The following is a 12,645-nucleotide window of genomic DNA, read 5'->3' on the forward strand; positions in this document are numbered from 1 at the left end:
CACAACACATTTTATCTACGGCTTGTTCTCTTTGTTCTAGATGGCAAAAATCTGGAAATATGTGATTTAGCCTGTTCCGAAAATGTGTTGTGGAAAAAAGTAAAAACTTCACAAGAGTTCTCAATCACATGAAAATATTTCGTTATTAGCTGGTTTTCATTTGATTTGCCTCACATGATTTCCGGATTCCATGAAAATATTTCCCCTCTATCTGGTTCCGACTTGCTTTGCAATACATAAAAGGAACTTATGGCAATCGGATCCTTGTGTAAGTTTTGAGGTGATCCAGAAATGTGATGCATAAGCAACAATCCTCGTTGCATCTGGGCCAGTGGCGCAATGGACAACGCGTCTGACTACGAATCAGAAGATTGTAGGTTCGACTCCTACCTGGCTCGTACATGTTGCTGTGATCATATAGTGGTTAGTACTCTGCGTTGTGGCTGCAGCAACCCCGGTCCGAATCCTGGTCACTGCAGTAACCCTTTGCTTACTTATTTTTAATGATATTTACCCAAGGTTTAAGAATATTCATGGATTTTCAGGAAATACACAACACATTTTATCTACGGCTTGTTCTCTTTGTTCTAGATGGCAAAAATCTGGAAATATGTGATTTAGGCTGTTCCGAAAATGTGTTGTGGAAAAAAGTAAAAACTTCACAAGAGTTCTCAATCACATGAAAATATTTCGTTATTAGCTGGTTTTCATTTGATTTGCCTCACATGATTTCCGGATTCCATGAAAATATTTCCCCTCTATCTGGTTCCGACTTGCTTTGCAATACATAAAAGGAACTTATGGCAATCGGATCCTTGTGTAAGTTTTGAGGTGATCCAGAAATGTGATGCATAAGCAACAATCCTCGTTGCATCTGGGCCAGTAGCGCAATGGACAACACGTCTGACTACGAATCAGAAGATTGTAGGTTCGACTCCTAACTGCCTCGTACATGTTGCCGTGATCGTATAGTGGTTAGTACTTTGCGTTGTGGCCGCAGCAACCCCGGTCCGAATCCGGGTCACGGCAGTAACCCTTTGCTTACTTATTTTTAATGATATTTACCCAAGGTTTAAGAATATTCATGGATTTTCAGGAAATACACAACACATTTTATCTACGGCTTGTTCTCTTTGTTCTAGATGGCAAAAATCTGGAAATATGTGATTTAGCCTGTTCCGAAAATGTGTTGTGGAAAAAAGTAAAAACTTCACAAGAGTTCTCAATCACATGAAAATATTTCGTTATTAGCTGGTTTTCATTTGATTTGCCTCACATGATTTCCGGATTCCATGAAAATATTTCCCCTCTATCTGGTTCCGACTTGCTTTGCAATACATAAAAGGAACTTATGGCAATCGGATCCTTGTGTAAGTTTTGAGGTGATCCAGAAATGTGATGCATAAGCAACAATCCTCGTTGCATCTGGGCCAGTAGCGCAATGGACAACGCGTCTGACTACGAATCAGAAGATTGTAGGTTCGACTCCTACCTGGCTCGTACATGTTGCCGTGATCGTATAGTGGTTAGTACTCTGCGTTGTGGCTGCAGCAACCCCGGTCCGAATCCGGGTCACGGCAGTAACCCTTTGCTTACTTATTTTTAATGATATTTACCCAAGGTTTAAGAATATTCATGGATTTTCAGGAAATACACAACACATTTTATCTACGGCTTGTTCTCTTTGTTCTAGATGGCAAAAATCTGGAAATATGTGATTTAGCCTGTTCCGAAAATGTGTTGTGGAAAAAAGTAAAAACTTCACAAGAGTTCTCAATCACATGAAAATATTTCGTTATTAGCTGGTTTTCATTTGATTTGCCTCACATGATTTCCGGATTCCATGAAAATATTTCCCCTCTATCTGGTTCCGACTTGCTTTGCAATACATAAAAGGAACTTATGGCAATCGGATCCTTGTGTAAGTTTTGAGGTGATCCAGAAATGTGATGCATAAGCAACAATCCTCGTTGCATCTGGGCCAGTAGCGCAATGGACAACACGTCTGACTACGAATCAGAAGATTGTAGGTCCGACTCCTAACTGCCTCGTACATGTTGCCGTGATCGTATAGTGGTTAGTACTCTGCGTTGTGGCTGCAGCAACCCCGGTCCGAATCCGGGTCACGGCAGTAACCCTTTGCTTACTTATTTTTAATGATATTTACCCAAGGTTTAAGAATATTCATGGATTTTCAGGAAATACACAACACATTTTATCTACGGCTTGTTCTCTTTGTTCTAGATGGCAAAAATCTGGAAATATGTGATTTAGCCTGTTCCGAAAATGTGTTGTGGAAAAAAGTAAAAACTTCACAAGAGTTCTCAATCACATGAAAATATTTCGTTATTAGCTGGTTTTCATTTGATTTGCCTCACATGATTTCCGGATTCCATGAAAATATTTCCCCTCTATCTGGTTCCGACTTGCTTTGCAATACATAAAAGGAACTTATGGCAATCGGATCCTTGTGTAAGTTTTGAGGTGATCCAGAAATGTGATGCATAAGCAACAATCCTTGTTGCATCTGGGCCAGTGGCGCAATGGACAACGCGTCTGACTACGAATCAGAAGATTGTAGGTTCGACTCCTACCTGGCTCGTACATGTTGCCGTGATCGTATAGTGGTTAGTACTCTGCGTTGTGGCCGCAGCAACCCCGGTCCGAATCCTGGTCACTGCAGTAACCCTTTGCTTACTTATTTTTAATGATATTTACCCAAGGTTTAAGAATATTCATGGATTTTCAGGAAATACACAACACATTTTATCTACACCTTGTTCTCTTTGTTCTAGATGGCAAAAATCTGGAAATATGTGATTTAGCCTGTTCCGAAAATGTGTTGTGGAAAAATTTAAAAACTTCACAAGAGTTCTCAATCACATGAAAATATTTCGTTATTAGCTGGTTTCCATTTGATTTGCCTCACATGATTTCCGGATTCCATGAAAATATTTCCCCTCTATCTGGTTCCGACTTGCTTTGCAATACATGAAAGGAACTTATGGCAATCGGATCCTTGTGTAAGTTTTGAGGTGATCCAGAAATGTGATGCATAAGCAACAATCCTCGTTGCATCTGGGCCAGTGGCGCAATGGACAACGCGTCTGACTACGAATCAGAAGATTGTAGGTTCGACTCCTACCTGGCTCGTACATGTTGCCGTGATCGTATAGTGGTTAGTACTCTGCGTTGTGGCCGCAGCAACCCCGGTCCAAATCCTGGTCACTGCAGTAACCCTTTGCTTACTTATTTTTAATGATATTTACCCAAGGTTTAAGAATATTCATGGATTTTCAGGAAATACACAACACATTTTATCTACGGCTTGTTCTCTTTGTTCTAGATGGCAAAAATCTGGAAATATGTGATTTAGCCTGTTCCGAAAATGTGTTGTGGAAAAAAGTAAAAACTTCACAAGAGTTCTCAATCACATGAAAATATTTCGTTATTAGCTGGTTTTCATTTGATTTGCCTCACATGATTTCCGGATTCCATGAAAATATTTCCCCTCTATCTGGTTCCGACTTGCTTTGCAATACATAAAAGGAACTTATGGCAATCGGATCCTTGTGTAAGTTTTGAGGTGATCCAGAAATGTGATGCATAAGCAACAATCCTCGTTGCATCTGGGCCAGTAGCGCAATGGACAACACGTCTGACTACGAATCAGAAGATTGTAGGTTCGACTCCTAACTGCCTCGTACATGTTGCCGTGATCGTATAGTGGTTAGTACTCTGCGTTGTGGCTGCAGCAACCCCGATCCGAATCCAGGTCACGGCAGTAACCCTTTGCTTACTTATTTTTAATGATATTTACCCAAGGTTTAAGAATATTCATGGATTTTCAGGAAATACACAACACATTTTATCTACGGCTTGTTCTCTTTGTTCTAGATGGCAAAAATCTGGAAATATGTGATTTAGCCTGTTCCGAAAATGTGTTGTGGAAAAAAGTAAAAACTTCACAAGAGTTCTCAATCACATGAAAATATTTCGTTATTAGCTGGTTTCCATTTGATTTGCCTCACATGATTTCCGGATTCCATGAAAATATTTCCCCTCTATCTGGTTCCGACTTGCTTTGCAATACATGAAAGGAACTTATGGCAATCGGATCCTTGTGTAAGTTTTGAGGTGATCCAGAAATGTGATGCATAAGCAACAATCCTCGTTGCATCTGGGCCAGTGGCGCAATGGACAACGCGTCTGACTACGAATCAGAAGATTGTAGGTTCGACTCCTACCTGGCTCGTACATGTTGCCGTGATCGTATAGTGGTTAGTACTCTGCGTTGTGGCCGCAGCAACCCCGGTCCGAATCCGGGTCACGGCAGTAACCCTTTGCTTACTTATTTTTAATGATATTTACCCAAGGTTTAAGAATATTCATGGATTTTCAGGAAATACACAACACATTTTATCTACGGCTTGTTCTCTTTGTTCTAGATGGATAAAATCTGGAAATATGTGATTTAGCCTGTTCCGAAAATGTGTTGTGGAAAAAAGTAAAAACTTCACAAGAGTTCTCAATCACATGAAAATATTTCGTTATTAGCTGGTTTTCATTTGATTTGCCTCACATGATTTCCGGATTCCATGAAAATATTTCCCCTCTATCTGGTTCCGACTTGCTTTGCAATACATAAAAGGAACTTATGGCAATCGGATCCTTGTGTAAGTTTTGAGGTGATCCAGAAATGTGATGCATAAGCAACAACCCTCGTTGCATCTGGGCCAGTAGCGCAATGGACAACGCGTCTGACTACGAATCAGAAGATTGTAGGTTCGACTCCTACCTGGCTCGTACATGTTGCCGTGCTCGTATAGTGGTTAGTACTCTGCGTTGTGGCCGCAGCAACCCGAATCCGGGTCACGGCAGTAACCCTTTGCTTACTTATTTTTAATGATATTTACCCAAGGTTTAAGAATATTCATGGATTTTCAGGAAATACACAACACATTTTATCTACAGCTTGTTCTCTTTGTTCTAGATGGCAAAAATCTGGAAATATGTGATTTAGCCTGTTCCGAAAATGTGTTGTGGAAAAAAGTAAAAACTTCACAAGAGTTCTCAATCACATGAAAATATTTAGTTATTAGCTGGTTTCCATTTGATTTGCCTCACATGATTTCCGGATTCCATGAAAATATTTCCCCTCTATCTGGTTCCGACTTGCTTTGCAATACATGAAAGGAACTTATGGCAATCGGATCCTTGTGTAAGTTTTGAGGTGATCCAGAAATGTGATGCATAAGCAACAATCCTCGCTGCATCTGGGCCAGTAGCGCAATGGACAACGCGTCTGACTACGAATCAGAAGATTGTAGGTTCGACTCCTACCTGGCTCGTACATGTTGCCGTGCTCGTATAGTGGTTAGTACTCTGCGTTGTGGCCGCAGCAACCCAAATCCGGGTCACGGCAGTAACCCTTTGCTTACTTATTTTTAATGATATTTACCCAAGGTTTAAGAATATTCATGGATTTTCAGGAAATACACAACACATTTTATCTACAGCTTGTTCTCTTTGTTCTAGATGGCAAAAATCTGGAAATATGTGATTTAGCCTGTTCCGAAAATGTGTTGTGGAAAAAAGTAAAAACTTCACAAGAGTTCTCAATCACATGAAAATATTTCGTTATTAGCTGGTTTTCATTTGATTTGCCTCACATGATTTCCGGATTCCATGAAAATATTTCCCCTCTATCTGGTTCCGACTTGCTTTGCAATACATAAAAGGAACTTATGGCAATCGGATCCTTGTGTAAGTTTTGAGGTGATCCAGAAATGTGATGCATAAGCAACAACCCTCGTTGCATCTGGGCCAGTAGCGCAATGGACAACGCGTCTGACTACGAATCAGAAGATTGTAGGTTCGACTCCTACCTGGCTCGTACATGTTGCCGTGCTCATATAGTGGTTAGTACTCTGCGTTGTGGCCGCAGCAACCCGAATCCGGGTCACGGCAGTAACCCTTTGCTTACTTATTTTTAATGATATTTACCCAAGGTTTAAGAATATTCATGGATTTTCAGGAAATACACAACACATTTTATCTACAGCTTGTTCTCTTTGTTCTAGATGGCAAAAATCTGGAAATATGTGATTTAGCCTGTTCCGAAAATGTGTTGTGGAAAAAAGTAAAAACTTCACAAGAGTTCTCAATCACATGAAAATATTTAGTTATTAGCTGGTTTCCATTTGATTTGCCTCACATGATTTCCGGATTCCATGAAAATATTTCCCCTCTATCTGGTTCCGACTTGCTTTGCAATACATGAAAGGAACTTATGGCAATCGGATCCTTGTGTAAGTTTTGAGGTGATCCAGAAATGTGATGCATAAGCAACAATCCTCGCTGCATCTGGGCCAGTAGCGCAATGGACAACGCGTCTGACTACGAATCAGAAGATTGTAGGTTCGACTCCTACCTGGCTCGTACATGTTGCCGTGCTCGTATAGTGGTTAGTACTCTGCGTTGTGGCCGCAGCAACCCGAATCCGGGTCACGGCAGTAACCCTTTGCTTACTTATTTTTAATGATATTTACCCAAGGTTTAAGAATATTCATGGATTTTCAGGAAATACACAACACATTTTATCTACAGCTTGTTCTCTTTGTTCTAGATGGCAAAAATCTGGAAATATGTGATTTAGCCTGTTCCGAAAATGTGTTGTGGAAAAAAGTAAAAACTTCACAAGAGTTCTCAATCACATGAAAATATTTAGTTATTAGCTGGTTTCCATTTGATTTGCCTCACATGATTTCCGGATTCCATGAAAATATTTCCCCTCTATCTGGTTCCGACTTGCTTTGCAATACATGAAAGGAACTTATGGCAATCGGATCCTTGTGTAAGTTTTGAGGTGATCCAGAAATGTGATGCATAAGCAACAATCCTCGTTGCATCTGGGCCAGTGGCGCAATGGACAACGCGTCTGACTACGAATCAGAAGATTGTAGGTTCGACTCCTACCTGGCTCGTACATGTTGCCGTGATCGTATAGTGGTTAGTACTCTGCGTTGTGGCCACAGCAACCCCGGTCCGAATCCGGGTCACGGCATTAACCCTTTGCTTACTTATTTTTAATGATATTTACCCAAGGTTTAAGAATATTCATGGATTTTCAGGAAATACACAACACATTTTATCTACGGCTTGTTCTCTTTGTTCTAGATGGCAAAAATCTGGAAATATGTGATTTAGCCTGTTCCGAAAATGTGTTGTGGAAAAAAGTAAAAACTTCACAAGAGTTCTCAATCACATGAAAATATTTCGTTATTAGCTGGTTTTCATTTGATTTGCCTCACATGATTTCCGGATTCCATGAAAATATTTCCCCTCTATCTGGTTCCGACTTGCTTTGCAATACATAAAAGGAACTTATGGCAATCGGATCCTTGTGTAAGTTTTGAGGTGATCCAGAAATGTGATGCATAAGCAACAATCCTCGTTGCATCTGGGCCAGTAGCGCAATGGACAACACGTCTGACTACGAATCAGAAGATTGTAGGTTCGACTCCTAACTGCCTCGTACATGTTGCCGTGATCGTATAGTGGTTAGTACTCTGCGTTGTGGCCGCAGCAACCCCGGTCCGAATCCGGGTCACGGCAGTAACCCTTTGCTTACTTATTTTTAATGATATTTACCCAAGGTTTAAGAATATTCATGGATTTTCAGGAAATACACAACACATTTTATCTACGGCTTGTTCTCTTTGTTCTAGATGGCAAAAATCTGGAAATATGTGATTTAGCCTGTTCCGAAAATGTGTTGTGGAAAAAAGTAAAAACTTCACAAGAGTTCTCAATCACATGAAAATATTTCGTTATTAGCTGGTTTTCATTTGATTTGCCTCACATGATTTCCGGATTCCATGAAAATATTTCCCCTCTATCTGGTTCCGACTTGCTTTGCAATACATAAAAGGAACTTATGGCAATCGGATCCTTGTGTAAGTTTTGAGGTGATCCAGAAATGTGATGCATAAGCAACAATCCTCGTTGCATCTGGGCCAGTAGCGCAATGGACAACGCGTCTGACTACGAATCAGAAGATTGTAGGTTCGACTCCTACCTGGCTCGTACATGTTGCCGTGATCGTATAGTGGTTAGTACTCTGCGTTGTGGCTGCAGCAACCCCGGTCCGAATCCGGGTCACGGCAGTAACCCTTTGCTTACTTATTTTTAATGATATTTACCCAAGGTTTAAGAATATTCATGGATTTTCAGGAAATACACAACACATTTTATCTACGGCTTGTTCTCTTTGTTCTAGATGGCAAAAATCTGGAAATATGTGATTTCGCCTGTTCCGAAAATGTGTTGTGGAAAAAAGTAAAAACTTCACAAGAGTTCTCAATCACATGAAAATATTTCGTTATTAGCTGGTTTTCATTTGATTTGCCTCACATGATTTCCGGATTCCATGAAAATATTTCCCCTCTATCTGGTTCCGACTTGCTTTGCAATACATAAAAGGAACTTATGGCAATCGGATCCTTGTGTAAGTTTTGAGGTGATCCAGAAATGTGATGCATAAGCAACAATCCTCGTTGCATCTGGGCCAGTAGCGCAATGGACAACACGTCTGACTACGAATCAGAAGATTGTAGGTCCGACTCCTAACTGCCTCGTACATGTTGCCGTGATCGTATAGTGGTTAGTACTCTGCGTTGTGGCCGCAGCAACCCCGGTCCGAATCCGGGTCACGGCAGTAACCCTTTGCTTACTTATTTTTAATGATATTTACCCAAGGTTTAAGAATATTCATGGATTTTCAGGAAATACACAACACATTTTATCTACGGCTTGTTCTCTTTGTTCTAGATGGCAAAAATCTGGAAATATGTGATTTAGCCTGTTCCGAAAATGTGTTGTGGAAAAAAGTAAAAACTTCACAAGAGTTCTCAATCACATGAAAATATTTCGTTATTAGCTGGTTTTCATTTGATTTGCCTCACATGATTTCCGGATTCCATGAAAATATTTCCCCTCTATCTGGTTCCGACTTGCTTTGCAATACATAAAAGGAACTTATGGCAATCGGATCCTTGTGTAAGTTTTGAGGTGATCCAGAAATGTGATGCATAAGCAACAATCCTCGTTGCATCTGGGCCAGTAGCGCAATGGACAACACGTCTGACTACGAATCAGAAGATTGTAGGTCCGACTCCTAACTGCCTCGTACATGTTGCCGTGATCGTATAGTGGTTAGTACTCTGCGTTGTGGCTGCAGCAACCCCGGTCCGAATCCGGGTCACGGCAGTAACCCTTTGCTTACTTATTTTTAATGATATTTACCCAAGGTTTAAGAATATTCATGGATTTTCAGGAAATACACAACACATTTTATCTACGGCTTGTTCTCTTTGTTCTAGATGGCAAAAATCTGGAAATATGTGATTTAGCCTGTTCCGAAAATGTGTTGTGGAAAAAAGTAAAAACTTCACAAGAGTTCTCAATCACATGAAAATATTTCGTTATTAGCTGGTTTTCATTTGATTTGCCTCACATGATTTCCGGATTCCATGAAAATATTTCCCCTCTATCTGGTTCCGACTTGCTTTGCAATACATAAAAGGAACTTATGGCAATCGGATCCTTGTGTAAGTTTTGAGGTGATCCAGAAATGTGATGCATAAGCAACAATCCTCGTTGCATCTGGGCCAGTAGCGCAATGGACAACACGTCTGACTACGAATCAGAAGATTGTAGGTCCGACTCCTAACTGCCTCGTACATGTTGCCGTGATCGTATAGTGGTTAGTACTCTGCGTTGTGGCTGCAGCAACCCCGGTCCGAATCCGGGTCACGGCAGTAACCCTTTGCTTACTTATTTTTAATGATATTTACCCAAGGTTTAAGAATATTCATGGATTTTCAGGAAATACACAACACATTTTATCTACGGCTTGTTCTCTTTGTTCTAGATGGCAAAAATCTGGAAATATGTGATTTAGCCTGTTCCGAAAATGTGTTGTGGAAAAAAGTAAAAACTTCACAAGAGTTCTCAATCACATGAAAATATTTCGTTATTAGCTGGTTTTCATTTGATTTGCCTCACATGATTTCCGGATTCCATGAAAATATTTCCCCTCTATCTGGTTCCGACTTGCTTTGCAATACATAAAAGGAACTTATGGCAATCGGATCCTTGTGTAAGTTTTGAGGTGATCCAGAAATGTGATGCATAAGCAACAATCCTCGTTGCATCTGGGCCAGTAGCGCAATGGACAACACGTCTGACTACGAATCAGAAGATTGAAGGTTCGACTCCTAACTGCCTCGTACATGTTGCCGTGATCGTATAGTGGTTAGTACTCTGCATTGTGGCTGCAGCAACCCCGATCCGAATCCAGGTCACGGCAGTAACCCTTTGCTTACTTATTTTTAATGATATTTACCCAAGGTTTAAGAATATTCATGGATTTTCAGGAAATACACAACACATTTTATCTACGGCTTGTTCTCTTTGTTCTAGATGGCAAAAATCTGGAAATATGTGATTTAGCCTGTTCCGAAAATGTGTTGTGGAAAAAAGTAAAAACTTCACAAGAGTTCTCAATCACATGAAAATATTTCGTTATTAGCTGGTTTTCATTTGATTTGCCTCACATGATTTCCGGATTCCATGAAAATATTTCCCCTCTATCTGGTTCCGACTTGCTTTGCAATACATAAAAGGAACTTATGGCAATCGGATCCTTGTGTAAGTTTTGAGGTGATCCAGAAATGTGATGCATAAGCAACAATCCTCGTTGCATCTGGGCCAGTAGCGCAATGGACAACACGTCTGACTACGAATCAGAAGATTGTAGGTCCGACTCCTAACTGCCTCGTACATGTTGCCGTGATCGTATAGTGGTTAGTACTCTGCGTTGTGGCTGCAGCAACCCCGGTCCGAATCCGGGTCACGGCAGTAACCCTTTGCTTACTTATTTTTAATGATATTTACCCAAGGTTTAAGAATATTCATGGATTTTCAGGAAATACACAACACATTTTATCTACGGCTTGTTCTCTTTGTTCTAGATGGCAAAAATCTGGAAATATGTGATTTAGCCTGTTCCGAAAATGTGTTGTGGAAAAAAGTAAAAACTTCACAAGAGTTCTCAATCACATGAAAATATTTCGTTATTAGCTGGTTTTCATTTGATTTGCCTCACATGATTTCCGGATTCCATGAAAATATTTCCCCTCTATCTGGTTCCGACTTGCTTTGCAATACATAAAAGGAACTTATGGCAATCGGATCCTTGTGTAAGTTTTGAGGTGATCCAGAAATGTGATGCATAAGCAACAATCCTCGTTGCATCTGGGCCAGTAGCGCAATGGACAACACGTCTGACTACGAATCAGAAGATTGTAGGTCCGACTCCTAACTGCCTCGTACATGTTGCCGTGATCGTATAGTGGTTAGTACTCTGCGTTGTGGCTGCAGCAACCCCGGTCCGAATCCGGGTCACGGCAGTAACCCTTTGCTTACTTATTTTTAATGATATTTACCCAAGGTTTAAGAATATTCATGGATTTTCAGGAAATACACAACACATTTTATCTACGGCTTGTTCTCTTTGTTCTAGATGGCAAAAATCTGGAAATATGTGATTTAGCCTGTTCCGAAAATGTGTTGTGGAAAAAAGTAAAAACTTCACAAGAGTTCTCAATCACATGAAAATATTTCGTTATTAGCTGGTTTTCATTTGATTTGCCTCACATGATTTCCGGATTCCATGAAAATATTTCCCCTCTATCTGGTTCCGACTTGCTTTGCAATACATAAAAGGAACTTATGGCAATCGGATCCTTGTGTAAGTTTTGAGGTGATCCAGAAATGTGATGCATAAGCAACAATCCTCGTTGCATCTGGGCCAGTAGCGCAATGGACAACACGTCTGACTACGAATCAGAAGATTGTAGGTTCGACTCCTAACTGCCTCGTACATGTTGCCGTGATCGTATAGTGGTTAGTACTCTGCGTTGTGGCTGCAGCAACCCCGATCCGAATCCGGGTCACGGCAGTAACCCTTTGCTTACCTATTTTTAATGATATTTACCCAAGGTTTAAGAATATTCATGGATTTTCAGGAAATACACAACACATTTTATCTACGGCTTGTTCTCTTTGTTCTAGATGGCAAAAATCTGGAAATATGTGATTTAGCCTGTTCCGAAAATGTGTTGTGGAAAAAAGTAAAAACTTCACAAGAGTTCTCAATCACATGAAAATATTTCGTTATTAGCTGGTTTCCATTTGATTTGCCTCACATGATTTCCGGATTCCATGAAAATATTTCCCCTCTATCTGGTTCCGACTTGCTTTGCAATACATGAAAGGAACTTATGGCAATCGGATCCTTGTGTAAGTTTTGAGGTGATCCAGAAATGTGATGCATAAGCAACAATCCTTGTTGCATCTGGGCCAGTGGCGCAATGGACAACGCGTCTGACTACAAATCAGAAGATTGTAGGTTCGACTCCTACCTGGCTCGTACATGTTGTCATGATCGTATAGTGGTTAGTACTCTGCGTTGTGGCCGCAGCAACCCCGGTCCGAATCCTGGTCACTGCAGTAACCCTTTGCTTACTTATTTTTAATGATATTTACCCAAGGTTTAAGAATATTCATGGATTTTCAGGA

The 12,645-nt window shown here is 40.5% G+C and overlaps 12 non-coding genes across 12 annotated transcripts; all 12 read left to right on the forward strand.

Annotated features, from left to right (window-relative positions):
* The first annotated feature begins 325 nt into the window (after window positions 1–325).
* Window positions 326–398, forward strand: TRNAR-ACG (transfer RNA arginine (anticodon ACG)). The gene has a single exon. It is a non-coding gene; the product is annotated as a tRNA-Arg (tRNA).
* A 1,029-nt stretch (window positions 399–1,427) lies between these two features.
* Window positions 1,428–1,500, forward strand: TRNAR-ACG (transfer RNA arginine (anticodon ACG)). The gene has a single exon. It is a non-coding gene; the product is annotated as a tRNA-Arg (tRNA).
* Window positions 1,501–2,529: 1,029 nt separating this feature from the next.
* TRNAR-ACG (transfer RNA arginine (anticodon ACG)) lies at window positions 2,530–2,602 on the forward strand. Its single transcript has one exon. It is a non-coding gene; the product is annotated as a tRNA-Arg (tRNA).
* A 478-nt stretch (window positions 2,603–3,080) lies between these two features.
* TRNAR-ACG (transfer RNA arginine (anticodon ACG)) lies at window positions 3,081–3,153 on the forward strand. The gene has a single exon. It is a non-coding gene; the product is annotated as a tRNA-Arg (tRNA).
* A 1,029-nt stretch (window positions 3,154–4,182) lies between these two features.
* On the forward strand, window positions 4,183–4,255 carry TRNAR-ACG (transfer RNA arginine (anticodon ACG)). Its single transcript has one exon. It is a non-coding gene; the product is annotated as a tRNA-Arg (tRNA).
* A 478-nt stretch (window positions 4,256–4,733) lies between these two features.
* TRNAR-ACG (transfer RNA arginine (anticodon ACG)) lies at window positions 4,734–4,806 on the forward strand. Its single transcript has one exon. It is a non-coding gene; the product is annotated as a tRNA-Arg (tRNA).
* Window positions 4,807–5,278: 472 nt separating this feature from the next.
* On the forward strand, window positions 5,279–5,351 carry TRNAR-ACG (transfer RNA arginine (anticodon ACG)). Its single transcript has one exon. It is a non-coding gene; the product is annotated as a tRNA-Arg (tRNA).
* Window positions 5,352–5,823: 472 nt separating this feature from the next.
* On the forward strand, window positions 5,824–5,896 carry TRNAR-ACG (transfer RNA arginine (anticodon ACG)). Its single transcript has one exon. It is a non-coding gene; the product is annotated as a tRNA-Arg (tRNA).
* Window positions 5,897–6,368: 472 nt separating this feature from the next.
* TRNAR-ACG (transfer RNA arginine (anticodon ACG)) lies at window positions 6,369–6,441 on the forward strand. The gene has a single exon. It is a non-coding gene; the product is annotated as a tRNA-Arg (tRNA).
* Window positions 6,442–6,913: 472 nt separating this feature from the next.
* On the forward strand, window positions 6,914–6,986 carry TRNAR-ACG (transfer RNA arginine (anticodon ACG)). Its single transcript has one exon. It is a non-coding gene; the product is annotated as a tRNA-Arg (tRNA).
* Window positions 6,987–8,015: 1,029 nt separating this feature from the next.
* On the forward strand, window positions 8,016–8,088 carry TRNAR-ACG (transfer RNA arginine (anticodon ACG)). Its single transcript has one exon. It is a non-coding gene; the product is annotated as a tRNA-Arg (tRNA).
* Window positions 8,089–12,423: 4,335 nt separating this feature from the next.
* Window positions 12,424–12,496, forward strand: TRNAC-ACA (transfer RNA cysteine (anticodon ACA)). Its single transcript has one exon. It is a non-coding gene; the product is annotated as a tRNA-Cys (tRNA).
* Window positions 12,497–12,645: the final 149 nt, after the last annotated feature.

This window comes from Rhinoderma darwinii, chromosome 3 (assembly GCF_050947455.1).
Source record: "Rhinoderma darwinii isolate aRhiDar2 chromosome 3, aRhiDar2.hap1, whole genome shotgun sequence".
Taxonomy (NCBI): Eukaryota; Metazoa; Chordata; class Amphibia; order Anura; family Rhinodermatidae; genus Rhinoderma; species Rhinoderma darwinii.